The sequence below is a fragment of the Astyanax mexicanus genome, chromosome 15 (genome assembly GCF_023375975.1).
Source record: "Astyanax mexicanus isolate ESR-SI-001 chromosome 15, AstMex3_surface, whole genome shotgun sequence".
NCBI classification, from domain to species: Eukaryota; Metazoa; Chordata; class Actinopteri; order Characiformes; family Acestrorhamphidae; genus Astyanax; species Astyanax mexicanus.
In genome coordinates, this window is record NC_064422.1 from 9,783,322 (window position 1) to 9,807,400 (window position 24,079).

Sequence of the window (24,079 nt, forward strand, 5' to 3'; positions counted from 1 at the left end):
AACTAAAGTTACTTTAACTAAAGTTACTTTACTAAAGCTGCCTTAACACATCACATGTGTTACACATTTGCACATAAAAGTTTAAAACAGTGTTTTTTTAATGAGATGTACAGTGCAGAAGTGCACATAGTAAGTAGAGTTACACAGCATCAAGCAATGAACGCTGCACATACTGTGTTCAGTGTGAAAACAGCTTGGACCATTGTAATAATCTGGGTAATATATCAGGTTAAACTGCACCTGAACAGCCAAGGTTGGTTCATGCTCTCATTACAAACAAACTGCTCCAGAGACCAACTCCTCTTGGGTTTTTTTGGTTCACACTCGGGTGCGATTACTGTTTTCACACCTGCTCAAATGTACCCCACAAAGAGTGCAAACAAACAAGCCTTTTTAAACCACTGGACCAAATAGTGCTGTTGTGAAAACGCCCTAAATGTAAGCTAAAAACGTCTATTTGGAGTAATCTGTCTTCAGAACATTCTTCTATGTGGTTTACCCACATGGTCTTGAGCAAACATTAGACGGACAGCAGTGTTATTTGGGGTTTGGAGTTTAGTGGCTGTCTTGCTTAATCGTAGATGATGGAACACTGACATTACATTATATAGTGTAGTATTAGTAGTACAGTTATACATAGTAGGTCCCTCGCAATTTAATATTTTTTTATATTCATTCTCCAAAGCTCCCAATCCAAGCAAATACAATAATCCTTACATAATCCACACAGAGATGATGATGATGAAAGAGATGACAGAACGAAAAAAAGGAATAAAGGGAATACCTCATACAATAAACACAAGAATGACAGCCACGCGGAAAGAAGCAGAATTAAGCAACCTGTAACAAATGCACTCGACGACTGACAGGACTGCACATAAACTTCAATTTGTACAGACACGCTGTACAGAACCCTGTCATTCCCATAGCACCTGTCCCAGCAGCTCTGAGATAAACCACATAAAAGCTGCCAATGAGACATAAATGAAAAGGCATCCTACAACCGCCTGTGACTCAGTGTTTGTCTTGGCTGCCGATTACTGCTGAAGAGTTGCGTCAGGGAACAATTCAGCACTGCGGCCTGGCAGCGGCGCAGAGCCTGCCAACGCAGGCAAAGAACCTGTAGGGACCACTGGATCAATTGCTGTGTTACATAATGCTAGTTTTTCCCTTTTACACATTTATGACATGTTCTGAACGAAGGATTTTCCGATATAAAAAGACTTTAGTGACCATCTCGATGCGCAAACGACACATCAACAACGCCCGTATTCTCCATCATGTAAGTATGAAAGGCTTGATTTAGCTCGGGGGGCCGCAGCAGGTAGGTGGAAACCCGCTCTCGAGAGGCCGGTGAAAAAGCACCATGAATCCCGCTTTCAGGGAGTTCGTGGAAAAAGGTGTTTATGCCCAAACAACTGCGTCTCCAGTGATGGAGACTTCACAGCATAAAGCCTGAGAGAGGGAATGAGGAATGCCTGCTTGACCCTGGGTTGAACACTGATGTTTACTTTGGAATTTATTACAGTGAGATCTGGGTGGTTGAGATGGTACCGGGTGGTTGAGATGGAACCCGTCACTTGTTTTGGCAGAAGAAAGTCACTCAAATGAGCATTGATTAGTCTTGAGTGGCCATCACCTTTTTCCAAGCTAGTACATCGATTGTTCTTCCTTGGAGCTCTCTTGATAAGTACTGACTACTGCATACTATAAATACCCCACAGGACCTGCCTGATGTTTTGGAGATGTTCTGACCCTTTTGTCTAACAATCACAATTTGTCTCTCAGTAGCCCACATTCTGCTTGTCTATTGTTTCTGCTTTAACCTATGGGTGGGCAATATGGACCTATTTTTGCAACTACAATATTCTTATTTCAGGAATATACTACTGCCACAAAATGAATGTTACATTTTATTTATTATTATTATTTGATATTATTGCATACGATATTGTCAGGAGGGTGCAGGCAGGAAGACGTGGAGGTGGACGTAAAAGCAGGTAGGGATGAATATTTATTAAATAAATAACAAAGAAACAAATAAACAAAGAACAAGGAAACATAACATAATACATAATAACATAAAACAAACAGGGAGGCTATACAAGGAAACAAACGAGTAACTGAAACAAGACTATAAACTAAACAGAGCAGGGATATATAAAATGAAATAAACAAGGAACTAAAAAAATAACAAAGGATAAACGAAAGATAAACACAAAGCAGGGAACTAAGGAGCACAGGAATAAACAAAAGAAACTGACGTACGACAAACAACAGGAGAAGGTGCAAAGACCGACGAGGACAAAGTGACAAAGGAGGACTATATATACAAACACGGGAAGTGGAAACACCTGGGGCTAGAGGGCGGAGCTACAAATTGACACAGGTGAAAAAGTACTGGGGAAGAGACACAGAGGAGCACGGGTCATGTGCGGGAAAACACACAGAGACATGAGAAAAGACAGGAACAGGGCCAGGACGTGACAGATATGATATAGCAACCCTTTAATCAAGATTTTTACCAGATCGTAACAGAAGTCAATGATCCAACAAATCATGATACTAATAATGCACTCCCTATATCCAGGATTGACAGACATAGATTTTTTGCTACAAACAGCAAAAATAAGTTGTACCCTGATGGCCCATTTTGCCCTAAAATAATAAAACAATATTTCAGGGTATTTAGAGATAACAGTATCGTGTACAATATGGTATGCCACACTCCTACTTTAAGATGTCAACACACTTCAAGATGTGACTGTTCACGTGCTGCCACTGAACATATCCACCCCTTTGAAAGGTAAACCAGGACCATATTATTAATGGTATTCACTTTACCTGAAATAGGTTGATTTGACATAGGTTGATTTGATGGTCCAATGCCACCTTAAGGAGCTGAGATAAAGAGTGGGTAAACGTAGAGGGTAAATGGCTGAATGGGAGTGGGATGGCTGGGGGGAGCTAAGGTGGGTAAGTAGGGCAGGTAAATCTCAGCAGAGTGAAGAGCACTGGAGAGCCTCGGGGCCAGGGAGGGAGCAATTACAGTATCACACATAAAAGCCTGAACCGTTTACCGCAATTACAGAGCGAGACCTGCGGGTGAGCGCTGCGCGACAACGTGAAACAGCACGTGAAAATATGCACCGTGAGCGACAGATAAAAGAGTGTGTAGGTTACTATGTGTACGTTTGCGTGAGCAAACATAAAGGGTGTGTCAATACCATTCAGAAGAAGCAATTATTACTGACAGTTACAAAAGTGTGTAAATACTCGTTGTTTACTGAGTAAAGCTCCTTAAAGACTTACTTTCCCACTATGGTGAGATTAGGCCCAACAGGGATATCACATTCTGATCTGTACTGTTTCCTATTTAATATTGTAGAGCAAATCAAAGCTAACAACTAACAAGGAATGCATACTGACATTGCGTTTTATAGCACGGATAGCAGTATGCTAAATCAGCGTTTCTCAACCTTTTTTATATCACGACACCCTTTAAATATATGCGAGATGTCACGGCACCCCTGTTTACGGGGGGGGGGGGGGGGGGAGGGGGTGGGTGCTGGCGCAGTACTTCAGGTGAGAACGGGGGGTGGGGGGGGTGGGGGGTGCTGGCGCAGTACTTCAGGTGAGAACGGGGGGGGGATTGGGGGGTGCTGGCGCAGTACTTGAGGTGAGAACGAGGGGTGTTGCTGGCGGAATATGAAATAAAATAGCGCGTGCATCACGTGGGGGACAAAAACTCTACAGTGTGTCCCAATTTAGGGGCTGCATCCTTCTGAGTCTGTATTCGAAGACAGATTGCGTCACAGCTGCGCAGTAATACACCGCCTCTGTGGGTCGCATCCTTCAGAGTATGCTGCCTGTGAATTGGGACACACCCCGACACGAGCTGACTCTGGAAAGGAAATATGCACGTGAGGCACCCTGGTTGAGAAACACTGTGCTAAATGGTCATGTAGTGTTACCTCAGGGGATGGCTTGAGAATGCCTGTATATGTTGTGAGATGTTATGCATGGCATGGGCATTTGCAAGCCATGTGAACTGCAGATGGATGGAATATTCCATTTTGAAAAATGGTGCAGGATGCATTTTGCATTGCTTAATACACAGTGTCACATTTGTACCAGGAATACATCGCAGAAGGCATTACCCCCTACAGTGGACAGAGCAGTGGCTTGTAATGATCCCGACCAATGGTATCTGCCTAGAACTGTCCAAGTATATAGGCAAACAACAAAACTACAAGATCTCATAAAAATAAGTACACCCTTTAAATTGTTGTAAATATGTGAGTATATCTTTTCATGGAAAATAAGACACTTTCATACAATATAAAGTTTTTAGTTTTAGACTTGTATAACAGTGTAAATTTGCCGTACCCTCAAAATAACTCAACAAACACAGCCATTAATAAATGGAACTGGGCAGAATAGCAGTTTTTCAACATAATCCATAATAAAGAACACACCAAGAATGTTGCATACTGTTATCCAATTGAGCACCTCTGGAGAATACTCATATGGGAGGTGGGGGAGTGCAAGGTATCGAACATCCACCAGCTTTGTGGTGTTGTCATGGAGGTGTGGAAGAGGATTCCAGTGGCAACCTGTTAAGCTCTAATAAACGCCATGCCCAAGAGAGTTTAATCAGTGATATAAAATAATGGGGCCACACAAAATATTGACACTTTAGGCACAATTTGGCTGTTTTCACTTAGGGGTGTACTCACTTTTGTTGCCATTGGTTTAAACATTAATGGATGTGTTTTGAGTTATTTTGAGAGCACAGCAAATTCACACTGTAAAACTAAAGCTGTACCCTGACTTCTATACATTGTATCAAAGTTAAAATCCAAATATTTACAAAAATGTGAGGTGTGTAGTCACTTTTGTGAGATACTGTAAATGCCTTCAAACCCTGAAATACTTAAAGAAAAAGTCCTTTTGCACAGAATATGCTGGAATATTTACCTTCAAGCCAGTAAAAAGGGGATTTATATCACGTGAAGTTATTTTTATGGCATGTTTTACAGAAACTAAAAGGCGTTGTAATCTTTACTGACATAGTAAAGAGTAAAGATTAAACAACACCCACCTCCCAATATAAAATTAATCCAAGCTAAACAGGGCTTTGGTCTCGCATTTCAGTGAAGAACTGCAGAATCAGAATATGGACACCAAGCACATCTTCGCTGATTGACTCAAACTGCGTAAATCTGTTTATTTTACCTCTGATTTCATCCTTTCCTTGTCTTTTCTTTGTTCCCCCTTATCAGTTATAGATAATATCAGGTATAGGATTGTGATAAAGTATTTACAGCACACTGCCCACTCTTACCGCTGTGCACTGTGTGATTTAGACCACTCACATTCCTCACTGACACCCTGTGTTTACCGTCAAAGCTTCTGCTGACCACAGACATTCATCACAGTCAAACGGCCAAAGTTTACCACTGACCGGTGGTCAGTTAGCCGCTGGCCGTTAATGCAGTTACAAAATCTTTATGTACTTTTCTTCGCCATCTTAACTCTTCATTCTGGTGACACTGTAAACAGAGTCAGATCAGGGGCTGAACTGCAGTCTGCAGACGCGGCTGCCGTCTCACTGTGCAGAACTTAAACTCCAAACGCTATAAAAGCGTTTGGAATAAAAAGAGCTTTTTCTGGATTCCTGGAATAGGAGCTCCTTTGTGGTAAAGGCTGTAAGAACATTATAGCGATCGCTCATCATGTTGAAGTTGAAATAGAAACTCAGGAGAACTGGCTTGGCGAGCTCTGATTCACTGCAGCTGTAAAGCACTCAGCCTCGTGCCGGCCCCCCGCAGAGGTGGGCTAATCCCACCCATGTGTTGTTGTGTATGTTTGCTGCTCACGTTAGCAGCTTATTTTCCTCCTCAAGCGAAGATCCAGATTCTGCATTTAACCCTTAAGAGAGGTTTTGCTGCACTATACTGTTTAAATGTAACTGCACTGCACTGATAATGAATTACATGATTTAGGTACATGAATAAATATATTTAAATTTACATGTCAGGGGAAGCCGAGTAATCCAGCAGTCTAAAGCGCTGCCACTATGACCGGGAGATCGCTGGTTCGAATCCCATTAATGTAGTTTGCTGCCAGCTGCCGGAGCCCTGAGAGCGCACAATTGGCCTTGCTCTCTTTAGGTGGGTAGATGGCGCTCTTTCCCATCATGGTGATGTTGATCAGCAAAAGGCGGTGTCTGACTTAACATGTATTGGAGAAGGCATGTAATAGTCTTCACCCTCCTTGTGATAGAGAATATACAGATGAGTAGTAGCTTAATTGGTGGGACAATCGGCCTAGCTAAATTTGGAGAAAATGGGTTAAAATTAGAACTAAAATTATAAGAAATTTACATTTCCATCTTTCCTTGTTGTGTTGATGCTAAATAATAAAGAAAATGATTATGAAGGCTCTTTATGGTAAGCAAATGTCCGGTGGCAACAATGGCATTTAGTCTAAACCAGTTCATTGTAGATTGTCTGCTTATCTACTTACACAGAGTGTGTTAAGAGTTTACATTCTCTACCTGAACCCGATCGGGTCGGGCAAAGATTTCCTAGCACTTTTCTCCGGCCCTGTTGAGTCAGGCTCATGAAAAGGATCTGTAATGTAGGACTACATTTTAATACTATTTTTATGCTATTCAACCATCTCAGAATTGTAGTTAAAATGCTCATTTTTAATGCTCTACCTACTAATTGTTTCCTGGTAGGGTAATGATAGTGGAACTATTTTTCTGTGTTTATGTGTTTAATCACGTACAAAAGGTTTCTACCAAACCAATCAATGCAGAGAAACACTCATTTATGCACACAAATGGTTCCTTGAGCAGCAATGGTTCTATTTCCCATTGGAGCTTCCTTCTACAGCTTAAAGAAAACTCTACAGCTTTCCACGTGGTAGCTTCACTAAACACAAAAATGACAGCAAACAGCAAGTAAGCTAAGGTTTATTTTATTTAGCATAGTTGAGTAATCACACATAATAACAAAGAGCGAGTTGGCTGAAGTGCTGTCGTGTAGTGTGGACTGATTTTGAGTGTTCTGCTCACAGTGAGCCCAAACTACCATGATTACTGCCTGCTGGGCTTTCCTGTGTTGGGATTACTGTGAATACAGTAATTACAGTAACACAGGACTCATGAGAACATTGGTTATCAACTTTAACCTCTCAGCCTGTATTTATACCATTCAGTCTAATCTGATTTTTAAATCCGGATACGTGAAACCATTTCCGACCCGCTAGCTAGAACTAGCACAGCAGAATGCTACAATACAGGGTAAGTGAGGGGTAGCACTGTGTTCCTCCTCTGAGCTCAGCAATATACAGCATGGGCAGGACATGTGCACCCACATGTGTTGCCTCTCATGGCAGGGCTTTCAACTGCCAGTTTTCAGCAGGATAATGCTCACCCACACACAGCAATGACCTGCCCTGTCACCTAATTTATCGACAACCTCGTATTTATGGGACTAGCTAGGATGCTAGATATGGTAATCAACGAGTGTACAGACTCTACAGGCCCAACTGCAACATTTATGGGCGAATGTGATGCATGTAAATGTTGCATGGGACCTGTACACCTCAAGGGTACAGAGTACTAGAACTTACCTTTAAATGCACACTTATCTGTTCACTCTAATATTTTAATCACTACATCATTACATACCCATCAAAAGTTTTAGAACACCCCTATTTTGTCATTCAGTAGCAGCACTGTATGGTCTAAGCAATGACTTTATTACTGCACTTCTTCACCTGTCAGACCTTCTCTAATTGTTCTCTTTTCTGCTGAAACTTAGACTCAGTTCAATCATGTTAATCTGAGCTGAAGGCTAAACCTGCTGTTTCCATGTGGGTCAGCCAGACGTCTTCCTTTAGCAGTTTTTTTCTTTCTTTATTGGAAGGTGTAGGAAACAGTACTCAACGCTCTCTGGCTTCATCTGTAATTTCTCTAAAGAAAAGAATTCTTCTTTTAATAGTTACAGAGTTCTCTGTGTTTCTTTGTCTTTTTATGGTCACTTTGATGATGAAAGTGTGAATGTGCTGTGTGTAAGTGTGTAAATGCTGCAGTAGAGAGTAACAGCAGTAACACCATCTGCTCCAGCACTGCTTTACTACAGACAGAGGCTTTGTAATTTGACGTTTTTTTTTCTTCTAAAATTCATATGCTCTTTTATAAACAAGTTTTTATGCTCTTTTTTTTTTACAAAATACTTTTATAATATACTACTTTTTTACAATACTAAAATGACTTTTTCAGTTTTTGATTTTGTTTTCCTTAAAGGCCCTGGCAGTTAACTACAAATGTCCGTACACTGGATTTTGTACCATTTAAGGTTACTGATCGGACCTGAAAAGCTTAAATTGCAAGGGGAAAAAGTGTTCTAAAACTTGGTATTATATATTATTAATACATTTACCAAAATTAACATCTTCTTCTTGGTGCATTACTTGGAGCCTACATACAATTACATACATTCAATTGCCTGCACAAATTCGGGTGTGTTACAAATAATTAATATAATAATAATATGCATGTAATGCTAAATAGAGGTGTGCTTACAAATTAGAAGTAAATAATGGAGTAGGGGGTAGATGCTTTGTTTCCACATGCCTTTAGTTGCGCTCACACCACTGAAGACGATGCAACTCAGTGAGGCCAAGGTTCTCAGGAAAGTGGTCCCACAACGGCCAATGTGGGGGAACCAGGGGGGCTAACAACGGGGGGTAGTATGAAGGAAGCCATGAATAGAAAGAGTCAGGCTGAAAATATTCTGGCTGCATCTCACATAGAGGGGTATTACATAAGCAGCAGCGGCTGGGGAGCAGCTCGGCCTGTCGACGGCTTCATTATGACAAATGGAGAAACGAGAGAGAGAGAGAGAGAGAAACTGTACAGTATGTGTACATGAAGAAAATGTAGGACCAGGGCCAGAATCAGCAGAAGCAGAGTCCTCAGAGCAGCACGTGGATCAGCAGCTTCAGGGGTTCCAGAAGGGTTCAGGGTCAGATATACAGACCTACACTAACACCCCCACCTTTACCCGTGAGTTTCTTCAAACTACTACATCTCAACCTGGAGGGCTACAGGAGGTGGAGTGTTTTGAAAAGTTGTGGTGGAGCTTCACGTGTCTAGGAAACACGTGCTGGCCTTCCTCCACCCAGTAATGGAGTCTGAGGTAGAGGAGAGGGAATTGCCCCCCCCCCTGCCTTAAATAATATGCCCTCAGCGTAGTAAAGCAGAGTGTAAACATAAGGTAGGTGTTTCTTATAAAGTGGCCAGTGAATGACAGCAAAAGGCAGGTGAATGTTTCTAATAAAGTGTCCAGTCAGTGGAAGAAAAAAGGTATGCAAGTGTTTCTAATAAAGTGGCCAGTGAGTTGAAGAAAAAAGGTATGGAAGTGTTTCTAATAAAGTGGCCAGTGAGTGGAAGAAAAAGGGTATGCAGGTGTTTCTAATAAAGTGGCCAGTGAGTAGAAGCACAAGATTGGTGGTTCAAATAAAGAAGGCTTGGAGATTAAATTCAAGGTAAGGGATTCTAATAATGTAGCCAGTGAGTGAAAGTTCAATAGAGGTGTTTCTAATAAAGTGGCCAGTCAGTGAACGTTCAAGTGTTTCTAATAAAGTGGCCAGTGTTAGAAAGCATAGGACATCTGTTTCTTGTTTCATGTTATTTGTCAGGTTTATCAGAGGAATGATAAAAGGGTAAAAGGCTGAAGTGTAAGATATATTTATATGTACATACAAGAAGAATACAAATAATGGACCTTGTTCCATATGAATAAACACAACAGCAGCACTGTTAGATAGGAAAACATGGCACTGTTAAAGGGTTAAAGACTCTTCTGTGATGTTTGAACACCAAAGCTTTACAATCAGATCCCGCTGATCTTCCGGAAATCCCTAAAGTGCAGCTCCGCCGCGGGGCCAGAGCTGAACCAGTAGCGCTGCATTTCAGAGGCAGATCGAGACCTGAGTGATGTATGGGCGTGCTGAGCGTCCCGAGGTGTTTTGATGTGGTAGCAGTGTATCACACACCCCAACTCTAACATCTACAAAAGTGGATGACTTCAGAAACGTCAATCAACACATACATCACCACAGCTGGGAGCTTATCTCTACTGGAGAAATGAGTCAGAAAAAAACTAAAAGTGTAAAATGTTTTAAAGAGAACTTCAGGCATTCCCACATGTGCGGTAGGTGTTTCTAATAAAGTGGCCAGCGAGCCGAAGTTCATGGTGGGGGGTTTTAATAAAGTGGCCACTAAATGGAAGTTTCACGTAGGTATTTCTAATAAAGTGGAAAGTGTCATTCAAAGAAAGGGTTTCCAATAAAGTGGCCAGTGAGTGTAAGCACAAGGTAGGTGTTTCTAATAAAGTGGCCACAAAATGGAGTTCCAAGTGGGTCTTTCTACTTAAGTGGAAAGTGTCATTCAAAGATAAGGATTTCTAATAAAGTGGCCAGCGAGTGGAAGTACAAGGAAGGTATTTCTAACAAAGTGGCCAGTGAGTGGAAGCACAAGGTAGGTGTTTCTAATAAAGTGGCCAGTGAGTGGAAGCACAAGGTTAGTGTTTCTAATAAAGTGGCCAGTGAGTGGAAGCACAAGGTTAGTGTTTCTAATAAAGTGGCCAGCGAGTGGAAGTACAAGGAAGGTATTTCTAACAAAGTGGCCAGCGAGTGGAAGTTCCAGGTAGGTGTTTCTAATAAAGTGGCCAGTGAGTGGAAGCACAAGGTAGGTGTTTCTAATAAAGTGGCCAGTGAGTGGAAGCACAAGGTTAGTGTTTCTAATAAAGTGGCCAGTGAGTGGAAGCAACCCAAATCCACTGCTCATTACTATGTTACCTCCTGCCCATCTGCCCTCACTTTCAATAACATTATCAGTGTTTGAGTGAGGGGAGAATGTGCTCTTGCCCCAAGAGGGGGTGGGATCTATTTCAGGCATGGAGTGTTAATGATAGTAACTATAGAAACACTTCAAGTTTGCAAACTTCATATGTGTGCCTCTGTCCCTTGATAACGCTACAAGTAACTCCACTTACTGGCCAAATGTTTGTGGAGATCCCTTGTATTGATTAGGCCGCTAATGCCAGAGGTGGGCTCGCCAGAAGGGTATATATACTATATCTGGCTTATCTGGAATAATGCATATTTCTCCATTCAGTACTTTTGGGGTGACTTTTAGGGTAACTAATGACCTCTCTTTTTAATAAATGCAATAAATCCTCACAGCAATGCTCCAAATTCCAATAGAAATCCTTAACTGGACAGTAGAGACAGTTTATCCAATAAAAGATGCATACACCCATTTTTAATATCCTTGATTTTACATGAAACAATAAATAATAAGGTGTCTTAATACTGTGAACCCTGTGTTACAGGCCACGTTATTGTAAAAAAAAAAAAAACCCTTCCAGAACCTTAACTCTGGCTTGTCTTCACACTAATCCACTTCCTGTTTAATTGCTGTGAAAGTGTGTGCGTGAAAGGGGCTTGTACGTGCGTGTGTGTGTGTGTGTGTGTGTGTGCAGCACTTTAGAACAGAGGATTGAGAGGTATTCGTGGTTTACAGAAGAAGCCATGTGTGTTTTTTCATTTTACAGAAAGTGTGAATTGTATTGTGGAAACGCAACACCTCTCCAGCGAGGAGTGTGTGTGCAATGGAAAGCTGTGTGTGTGTGTGTGTGTGTGTGTGTGTGTGTGTGTGTGTGTGTGTGTGTGTGTGTGTGGTGTTTAAGAGCATTTTTTAGCAAGAAATGAGAGCACAAATCATAAACTGAGTCAATTCTCCCAAACAGAATTTTACATGTACAGTAGAAGCACAAGGTTTGTTAAAGGTTAATAAAGTGACCATAAAGTCCTTGGTTGAGGATAGTGTTTCTTGACCAGTAAATGAAAGCACAAGGAAAGTGTTTAGAATAGAAAAGACTGGAATAGGAACCTAATGGCACTGTACCTAAGCCAGGTGTGGGCTGGGTAGAGAGGCCTAAAGCCTCCCAGCATTGAGCTGTGGAGCTACAAGACAGGTAGGTGTTTCTAATAAAGTGGCCTGTGAGGGGAAATTTAAGGCAGCTGTTTCTTATAAAGTGGCCAGCAAGAGGAAGCTCAATGCAGTTTTTTTTAATAAAGTGGCCAGTCAATGAAAGCACAAGGCAGGTATTTCTAATAAAGTTGGCTAGCGAGAGGAGGCTCAAGGGAGGTGTTTCTAATAAAGTGGCCAGCTAGATTAAGCTCAATGCAGGTGTTTCTAATAAAGTGGCCAGTGAACGGAAGCACAAGGCTGGTGTTTCTAATCACTATATTAGAAAGCACAACTCTTGTGCGCTTCCATTTTTTTAGACTGAGTAAGATTCAGACACACACACAATGTTCTGAATGTCACACACTTGATATTGGTTAGTTTTATCAGTTCAGGGCCAAGAATTTTAACGTTTGGTAAATGTTTAAACGTTGCTGCATTCACTGTTAATATGGTGACAACAGATATGTTTCCACGACGTGCAGAAGAGGAGCCCTGGTGTGTGTGTATAAGTGTATGTGTGTGTGTGCATGTGCTTAGTATTGTTTGTCCTTGGTGTGGCAGGACAAAGCCGAACCGTCCTGCAATGACTGGAATTTCTGGAGGGAGAACACTGACGTTATTTAGGACACATCTGGGGATCGTTACAAATCACATCAAAAACATCATCTGCTAATTACTTAAAACCAATAACGCAAATGTGACATTAGAGCATGTCACAGATTCCAGCGCTGCGGCTGTCAGACGTTTCACAAGACCACAGCCAGCAGAGATAGCATATCTATTTCAGCTCTCGCTACCAATCACGTAAAGAACAGTCAGTGACACATGCAGCAGAGCAAGCCCTCCTTAATAAGAACGAAAAGAACACAAACAGGCTTTTCATCAGTAGATTGTGATTCTATACCAAAATACTGTATCTGTATCTACTGGAATATTATTTTTACTTCACTACTGTACTTAAGTATTAAAATACTGTATCTATATCTGCTGGAGTATTATTTTTACTTCACTACTGTACTTAAGTATTAAAATACTGTATCTGTATTTACTGCAGTATTATTTTTATTTTACTACTGTAATTAAGTACTAAATACTTTATCTGTATTTACTGCAGTATTATTTTTATTTTACTACTGTAATTAAGTACTAAATACTTTATCTGTATTTACTGCAGTATTATTTTTACTTTACTACTGTAATTAAGTACTAAAATAATGTATCTGTATTTACTAGAGTATTATTTTTACTTCACTACTGTACTTAAATACTAAAATACTGTATCTGTATCTACTGGAGTATTATTTTTACTTCACTAAAATACAGTACAGTAGTGAAGCAAAAATAATACTGCAGTAGATACAATCCACACAATGTATTGAATTTGTTCTCTGGGGCTGCGCTGAAATAGGATATCCACAATGGTGGTATAAGTTAAGCAAAAGTTCTGACACCCTTTTTGTCCTTACTAGTATGTTTTTAGGACTTTGTACAAAAACAACTAAAACCCTTAAAAAAAATAGTATACAAGCACACATCATGCAATAAAACAAAATAATTGGAAGATAAAATGTTGTCAATATCTTGAAAGCTGTGGTATAAGACAAACTTTAAACCTTGTGTGGTGTTCATATTTTTGTTACTCGTTTACTTTGTTACTTGTATTTAATTCAGCAAAATTAAGCAATTTTACATTAAAATGCTTTACACATGCTTGCTTCACCTAAATTGCAAGCAATATAAACAGCTTACATGGTTAATATTTGCCCTTTACCTTTCTTATGTTACATTTCTTTCAAAAAGTCCTACTCTTTTTTATTAGTTTTTTAATAAAATGTAAAAGAAAATTAATTAAACTCAAGATATGGTTGGGGGGGGGGGGTGTACAGGGTGTGTTTATCGAAAATGTGTTTTGATATTAGTTTTTCACAAAAAATGAGCCAATGCCAATGAGTTTGAGTTTAAATATTTTTTAGTATCATTTGATGAAAAATGAAAACGGGTCCCACAGACCCGAACACCACACAAGGGTTAAAAATCCATCAGAAAAATAATAGAATAGAATTAATACACAACCATACCTACAACAGTAATTATCAGGCTGCTAGAGTACTGATAGGCAGTTGCTAAGCTATTTTAAAAGATATATGGATCATTTGCATGTTGTAGAAACACACACTAACTTTGACCCAATTGTGCTCTTTTCTGCTGCTTCTGGCGATATACATATAATTCCTTGACTTAAAATTTGGGATTTTACCTAATTTGGATGGATATTCATACCAGGAAAATTTGATTAACTGCATCAACATCTACAAACAGACAACCTGATTATTTGTGCATGTAATGGATACAAACTACAGTCTAGCACACGCGTAAACATACATTAGTGGAATAAAATAGCCTTCAGAACAAACATCAATACAGTCATTCATGTTCATTTACAGTGTGGAAAAACTAACGCTGTATTCCCGCTGCCCTATTTGGCAGCGTTCCATTCCGATTTATTGATATTTACAGGCGGAACGTGCTCAGGAATCAGAATGACTCAATCGTGCTCCGGAGCCAGAGCAGAGCACAGCCAGCAAGTGAGAGACAAACAATGAGCCGACAGTTAGGAGCTGGCAGGGCTTAATCTGACTCCAGCAGTTTGGAAACAGAATAGGGCCGCTCTTTGTTCTGTTGTGAACATGTGAACACCGATCTCGCTCTCCTCAGACCTCCAGAGGTCCGGCCCGTGTCCAGGTTGGGCCCTGATTAAGAACTTCATTAAGGCACTTTCTCCATTCCTTCACTTTTCTTCCACTGACGCCCCCAAACACTGACACACGGAGGCTTCTTGGCAGAGGGATGTGTGTGAGCCGGGTATTGTAATGAAAAGGTGGAGCAGCACAGTGAACGGCAAAAACACGCTAAACACAACAGTTGAATTGCGTCATTTGAAGAAAGGCTTGGTAAATCGATGCACGAGTCAGCTGCAATTGTTCTGAAGCTTTTTTTGGTATTGCCAATAAGGCCCTATAATTACAGACGTTTTTGATTTTTCTATGTGAAGTTCAGGATCTACTGGCATTGTTGAAAATTAGTACCATTATGCTAAGTATTGCTAGATACTGATCTGATCCAGGAACTTAATGCTGAATATTGCCCAACACTAATCGGACCTGAGTACCTTAATGCTGAGTATTGACTATTCAATCCAAGTACATTAATCCTGAGATCTGACTGCTTTAATGCCCTGTATGAGAAGATACTAATCCAATCCAAGTACCTTAATGCTGAGTTCCCCTTTAGAGTTTTGGCCCATGCCCAGATTTGGGCCTTGATTGAGAACAACACAACATGTGCAATTGTTCTGAAGGCATATATTGTTTTTCTGCAGCTATTGGCAAAAAGGATGTTGGAGCAACACCAATCTCATCAGTATACCTCAGAGTACACTAATACTGAGTATCAACCAATGCTGATAGAAATTGAGTCCCTTAATTCTGAGTATCAACCAATGCTAATCTAACCTAAGAAACCTTAATTTTGAATATTAGCCCATGTTGATCTAATCTGAGTCCCTTAATTTTGAGTATCAGCCAATGCAGATCTAATCTGAGTCCCTTAATTTTGAGTATCAGCCAATATTGTTCTAATCTGAGGCCCTTCATTCTGAATATCAGAATATACTGATCTAATCTGAGTTCCTTAATTTTGAGTATCAGACAATGTTGATCTAATCTGAGTCGCTTAATTGTGAATATCTGTCAATACTGATCTAATCTGAGTCCCTTAATGTTAAGTATCAAATAATGTTGATCTAACTGAGTCGCTCAATTGTGAATATCAGTCAATGCTGCTCGAATCTGAGTCCTTTAATTTTGAGTATTAGCTAACTGATTACATCCAAAATAACTAAATGCTTTAATGCTGTGTATCAGTGGATACTAATCTAATCCAAGTACCTTAATGCTGAGAATCAGCTAATACCAATCCAATCTGAGCACCTTAATGATGTGTGTCAGTGAATACTAATCTAATTCAAGTACTTTAAAGATGAATTTCAGCTAATCCAAATCCAAACTGACTACCTTAATTTCCATGTATTGACATATACTGATTCTGAAGAGTACCTTAATACTGGGTATCTTCCAATACTAATTTGACATTTGGGATTTTATAAATAATACTGCCAAAAGAGTTTAGATATGATGTGCTACTTTATTTTATGAAATGGCATATAATAAGACATTCTGGGCTGATTTATTTAGTTAGTAGTTAGTTAGTAACTTTAAAAGAGAAAAAGCCTATTGTGCAGTTTATAATGTACATTAGGGATCTAGGGTTAAAGCCACAGAACACTGGGCTGTGAAGCAGTGGAACAGTGTTCTATTTAATCTGTTAATCTTAAATTAATCTCTGAGATGAGTTGGACTGGTAGAACTAATCATTCAACAGCAGTATTTTATTTCACCATCATTATCTGATACCTAAGATGCAATCAATCCTCCTCACACCAACATATGTCCCAACATCTAGTGTAAATCCTTCTTACTAGAACAGAAACTGTTACTGCAGTAAATGAGGAAAAACCTGGCTAATGCTCTTGATTTCAGAAGAAAGAGGAGCTGAAGGTGGATTTGGACATGCAGTGTCACAATAATGAAGATGCCTAAAACACTCAGAACTGAACATTCAGCAGTCAGAACCTCAGACAGGGTTTACAGTTACAGTAACGATTAGGCTAGCTGGACGGAGACAGACAGGAGGAACAGGAAATCTTATTTTTTGGAGGAGATGAAGTTTACGCTACTTAGCACCTCATAATTATCCAGAGATATGAAACAGGAGATGAGGTGCAGGTGGTGTGAACATTCATTTTAAACATTAATTAGAACTTTAATTCTTCTTAAACCTGAGCTAAGGGATAAAGGTGTGTATTAAAAAAACTGCTGCCTATAATGTTACCGTTGCTAACAGTGAATAAAAGCGAATAATCTGTAGCTACGTTCCAAAGTCTAGGCTGGAGCCAAGGTGCATTTGTACATTTCTTTTATATATATATATATATATATATATATATATATATATATATATATATATATATATATATATATATATATATATAAGGCTGTCCCTAACTTAAGGATCCTTAGTAAAAAAAAGCGAAATGTAGGACGCAGCTGATGTATCCTTCCTAGCTCTTGGTTACCTACAATATTACAATATTTGTACTTTGTGATATACTTTATGATATTAAAAAAACAGCATGTTACAATATTTATAATGACCTTAATATATTGAAGTTTAAAGTAAAGTAAATGATACTGGTCAAATATAATCTGTCTACAATAGATACATAATAGAAAAGTAACAACATTGCAAAGTTTTAAGCAGAAAAATGTTGTAAAATGTTATTAAAATCACCTAGAATGACACTGCATGTGATATATTGTGCAGCCCTTCAGTACAGTATACATTACTGAATGCTAAAGAGCTCTTGTCCCAGTAGGTGTAGAGATGTATACATTTGCCCCATGACCTAACAAAAAGGGAGGGGTTTAGGGTTGAGTTACACAATTACGCAACCCCTCACCCCCACCCCTTCCACAGAAATATATACACTCAGGCAGCTGCTGATAAGACAGCTGAGACCACTCTGGAAGGGGGCCGGGTGGATACAGCTGATGTTGGCTGAAGAAAAGCTGATTCACTGTAAAATGCAACAAACTGTTAAGTGTAAAGGGCTCTGCTGATATTCTGAGAGGGCTACAGGCTTGTGTATGTTATCTGCACGTGTTCATTACAGAACAGTTTACTGTAGGGCATTTCAGGAAATAAACTAGCTATTCATACTGTGGAGTTTTCATATATCAAACATAATAAAATTATGCTGAAAAACAACCTGTTTTACACTTATTGTTTCTGTGATATCACAAAATAAATGTATAAATATAAACCACTAGGAAATTTTATAACACTAAAATTTTTACCTTTTACTTTTGTTATTTAAGCTCTTCAGGTGCAATCAATACAGTCTGGCTAACCCACATGGCAACAGCTTTAGCCTTTAGCTCAGGTTAAAATGATTGGACTAAAACTCATGATGATCCTGTACTGTTGCACACCTTAAGACATTTTAGAAGCAAAATAACTCCTGAAACACTTTATAACTTTGTATCTTCAGGGACAAAATATTATAAGTGTTTTTAGATTAAATAGTTACATTACAAAACAAAATGCAAAGTATATTAAGAGTTTTTATAAGACTTTCTAAAATTTACTCTGAATACTTTTTTTTCTGGTCCATAAAACCAAACTAACGTCATAATTGGAGCTCAGGGAAACCCAACACAGGCCCTTTAATTGACTTTATATACATACCAATAATAATTACATGAGCTGAATGAATGTAACAAGCATGAACACATCTAGAACAAACATACTACAGCACAAAGTGTAAGAGCAACCGTGATGAATGCTTTCCATATGTGGGTCAAACCCACTGTGTAATTATACTAATTAAAGGGGTGGGGAGGGCCCACAAGTGATTGGGCAACATCTGCTTGGCACAGCTGGATTCATATGTGGTGTATCGTGTGGTGAAGTGGGCTACATCGCTGTCTGGGGTCGCAGAACCGAGCCGAGACCTGCTGTTCCGAGGGCGTGAATGACTTCTCACAGTAATATTTCAGAACACATATCATCCTCACGTCACAGCAGGAGATACAGTGAGGACAAACACACTGTGTGTTTATTAAAAACACACAACACCAACAACACACACAGGCACCGCACTGTCTCGCTATGCACTGATGGGCAAACCATATCGTCCACCCACCCTGGGCAATTAAAATCACTCGTAATTCATTTGCGATGCTGCGTGACTGCAAACAGCACGAGCTTACTGAATGTTGTTTTTGATATAGAAATAAAGGAACAGTTTAGTGAAAAATCTATATATTATTGTGATTAAACACTGACCTCAAAGTCAGATGATCAGCCACAATCGATCATTTAAATCTTAACTCTAAAACTAAACTAAAATTGCAAAAAAGCACTTTGGAATAAGTGTGGAATTCGTTTACTTGGAGCGTTTTTCCGTCTGTTTGGTTTGGTTTCACACAGGCACAAACCTAAACGCACCAAAAAGCACACCAATAAACCACGAGAGCAAAGAGAGTCTCCTCTGATTGGTCAGAGCTGTCTGACGCTGGAGCAAAAAAAAGTAAATATAGTGAGTGCCTTGAGTAGCAAAAAGATGCTTTATAAGTGGAAGTAAGTAAGTACTAAATACTTTTGGTAGATTTCTAGAGCAGATAACTGACTGCATTGGTGAATTGGTATTGGTGAGGTCACGGTAATCAATGCACCTCATCCTTAATTCTCAAACTCATCCCAAAAGTACTAGACAGAGCTCCATTGTTCCAGAGAAGACAGTTCTGGAGGGCTTTATATTAGGGGTGTGATGAGATCTTGTGGCACGAGATCTCTCGAGATTAAAATGTGACAATATTTCTCGTCTTAAACATGTCTCACGGGGGAAAAAAACAGTAGGTGAGCTCTGCGGTCCAGTTAAAAAGCTCTGCGTGACAGTGCTTTTACTGTCCCAAAGATTCACAGCCCTAGTAAATACTGTAAGTAAATCCTACACTTGACTGTTTCATAGGCAGTTGTACTAATCCCTTAGCTCTGTACTGTATTTAAATAAAATGTTCTGTCTCTGTTTCACTTCAAGCATAGTCTTAATATGACAGGTTATGGTTATGCATAGTTAAATTACAAGAGATTTTGGAGAAAAAAAAACACAAACCATAGGCTTAATATGATGGTTGTGGTTTGCACTTATTGTTTGCACTATATAGGACCTAAAAAATATATATTTTTATTTTTTATTCTTATTCTTATTTCTATTTCTTATAGAATCAATGTGTGAGAGAAACCAGTCTGTTAAATTTGCGTTATATGATTTTGTCAAATAAGATTCTAGTTTTCAAGCCATTTTTCATTTTTGACGTTTTCTTTAAAATTTTATTTTTAAACCTCGTCTCGTTTTCATGAACCCAGTATCATGTCTCGTCTCGTCTCGTGATATTAGTGTCTTGTCACAGCCCTACTTTATATCCATCTAGCTAGAAAGGGTGTCCACAAACATTTGGACACAGTACATCTTTTAGGGTCAAAACTCTGAAGCAGTAAGATGACAAACACTCAAATGCTCTGTCATGTCTGACTCAGCTCAAAAGCAGAGCTGTTGCTGGGTGACTATCTGTCCTTAAAGCTTCACAGTTGATGAGCTAATCTCACCTGAGACTCTCTCAGCATGCCAACAAATCACATACAATCAAAACAAACAAGTTATACAGTACATTCAGCACTCAGCACACACTTACATTCAACCTTACAGACACAAGAACACCTGTATAAACCAGCACCCCACGCCATCTGCAACCCCTATTAGAGATATTATCACTTAAAAAAGTGAGGGACACTTTAACCAGAAAGGAAATGTTTAGGCATCTGAATTGTTCCTATAAATTGTGAGTACTAGAAACCCAGACTTGAGTACAAGTCCTTTTTTCGTAATTTGTTTATTGGGTTTTTAATATTATGAAACAATGGTTAAACAGCATAGATATCAATAAACCCAATGTATAAAGCAAAATATATAATACAAATAGTAAAAGTACTTGGTGCTCTATCGAAAAAGTGATGTCAGTAGAAGTTAAAGTGTAATTTAAGCTAAACACTTAAGTATAAGTACTAAAGTATATTCAACATTTTGGTATTGTTCAGGTAGTTTATAGAATGTATATTATAAAATGTAGCAGTGAAGTACTGAGAGTAAAAGTACAGTACTGTGTTATTAGTGCAGTGATTACAAAAAGCATCTTGAAAGTTAGCAGTGATAAAGGCAGCTTGATCTTTTGATTCACTCAATAATTAGCAGCTTCATCAAATCTGGTGAACCCTGTGCAGATCATCTACCGTTCTGACTTAAGTGATAATGTGGGTTTGGAATGATTGCACCTTTTGTATAATTATAACAAGTAACGATGCAGCTCATAAACAATATATCAGAGTAAACGTATTAAAATCATCCAAAATATACAGTTAAGCAAAAAATGGAAGTAGTAAAGTAAAATAATACTCCAATATATACAAAAACATGTATTTTAGTACCTAAAATCGGAAGTGAAGCAGTTTTACTTTTATCTATCTATTTCTGTTCTCTATCAGTACACAGAACAGAACATTAACAACATACAGAAGAGTCAAGAAAATACTGCATTTAAATGTTAAATGTATTTTAAGTATTTCAGAAATAAAAGACAAGTTAGAGCCAGAGGGTGAACTGTGTTTCCACTGTTATTAAATTGGTGAATAATAATGAATTTCTTAGGAATACTGAAAGTAAATAAACAGAATAGTGCTGTTATTTAAGTGTGTATTGTTATTAAATGTTAATAATTAATGAGTGTGGTTTCAGATCTGTGGGCTTTTCAGACAGCAGGTGAAAAAAAGACCCTAAATGCTTTGTTAAAAAAACCTGTCACAGTGTATTTAAAAACACACACACACACACACACCGGCCCATTCAGCTGACTTTAGATCCTCTTTCTGGTTCTTAAATCTCTTGATAGCATAGAGTCTCACACACCACCCACTCTACACTCAATACAACACAATACAACAGCCCTGAAACCTCCCTCAGCACCATCACACTCTATACATCCTTACAGATGATCTATCTATAATCTGATCTGATCACATCCGTTCATCTGATTACACTCACTGATCTAAATCACATCCACTGATCTGATCACATTTACTGATCTAAATCACGTCAACTGATCTAATTACATCCACTGATCACATCTATTGATCAGATCACATCCACTGATCTAAATCACATCCACTGATCTAATCACATCCACTGATCACATCTATTGATCAGATCACATCCACTGATCTAAATCACATCCACTGATCTAAATCACATCCACTGACCACATCTATTGATCAGATCACATCCACTGATCTAAATCACATCCACTGATCTAAATCACATCCACTGATCTAATTACATCCACTGATCTAAATCACATCCACGATCAAAATCACATCCACTGATCTAAATCACATCCACTGATCTAATTACATCCACTGATCTAAATCACATCCACTGATCTAAATCACATCCACTGACCACATCTATTGATCAGATCACATCCACTGATCTAAATCACATCCACTGATCTAAATCACATCCACTGATCTAATTACATCCACTGATCTAAATCACATCCACTGATCTAAATCACATCCACTGATCAAAATCACATCCACTGATCTGATCACATTTACTGATCTAAATCACATCAACTGATCTAATTACATCCACTGATCACATCTATTGATCAGATCACATCCACTGATCTAATTACATCCACTGATCTAAATCACATCCACTGATCTAAATCACATCCACTGATCTAATTACATCCACTGATCTAAATCACATCCACTGATCTAAATCACATCCACTGATCTAAATCACATCCACTGATCTGATCACATTTACTGATCTAAATCACATCAACTGATCTAATTACATCCACTGATCTAAATCACATCCACTGATCTAAATCACATCCACTGATCTGATCACATTTACTGATCTAAATCACATCAACTGATCTAATCACATCCACTGATCTAAATCACATCCACTGATCTAAATTAAATCCACTTATCAAATTACATGCATTGATCTAAATCACATCAACTGATCTAATCACATCCACTGATCTAAATCACATCCACTGATCTAAATTAAATCCACTTATCAAATTACATGCATTGATCTAAATTACATCCTTTGATCAAATCACCCGCAATCATCTAAATCACATGATGTGATTTTACATGTTGATGTATACACATTTAAATTAATCTAATAGTAAATTTAAGTTATTATTTTTGTAATTATTTGTATTGTAGTTGTTATTAGTGTTTAATTTTTTTTCTAGAAAGCAGGTCAAACACTTAGACTATTTATTTACTGTAGTAAAACAGTGATTTCTCTGCAACTTTGGGGATTAGAAGTGAATGTAAAGCTGATGATGTTCTGACCCGTTTCACACAAACAAATAAAGGTACACGGAGGCCCATCAACATCTGTACTAGTGTGTTTGAGTGTGTGTGTGTTCGTGTGTGAGTGAGAGCACGGGGTCAGGAGAGATAAGGCCGTTCTAGTGACTGCTCACATTCGCCTCGCTGTCACAGTGATGTCACCGCGAACAGCCCAAGCATCAGCAGCCGTCACTCTAAATCCCATTACAGCTGATTAAGCTCATCAGAGACACTGCAGCTCTTCTGCTCAGAGAGCCGATGACTTAACCCTTTCACCTGCAGGAGAGCAGGGCGGGGTCCAGCTGCTCCCCGCAAGTTCTGCACTAACAGGAAGTCACACCTGTTCCACCTGCCTGAGGCTATGTTTAACTGAGCCCTGAGCTCTGCTCTGCTGACCACCTGCACTGCTGCTACTGTAGTTACACCGACATCCATCCATCCATTCATCCATTTATTCATTCATTCTCTGTAAAATTGAACTGCATATTACAGCGAAATACAAAACAAACACCTTACGTAGAATAAAGTGGGTCTGATAACAGAAGCTACATGTCATATACAGCTCTGGAAAAAACACCAGGAGTGGCATAAAGTTATCCAAAAGCAGTGTGTAAGACTGGTGGAGGAGAACATGATGCCAATATGAATGAAAACTGTGACTAAATACCACCAGGATTATTCCACCAAATATTGATTCTGATCTCTTAAAACTTTATGAATATGAACTTGTTTTCTTTGCATTATTTAAGGTCTGAAAGCTCTGCATCTTTTTGTTATTTCAGACATTTCTCTGCAAAGAAACGCTCTAAATGACAATATTTTTAATTGGAATTTGGGAGAAATGTTGTCTGTAGTTTATAGAATAAAATAACAATGTTCATTTTACTCAAATATATATCTATA

The 24,079-nt window shown here is 38.8% G+C and overlaps 1 protein-coding gene across 2 annotated transcripts in view; it reads right to left on the minus strand.

Annotated features, from left to right (window-relative positions):
* wnk4a (WNK lysine deficient protein kinase 4a) overlaps positions 1-24,079 on the minus strand; it is a 76,905-nt gene that overhangs the window by 47,549 nt on the left and 5,277 nt on the right. The window lies entirely within an intron of this gene.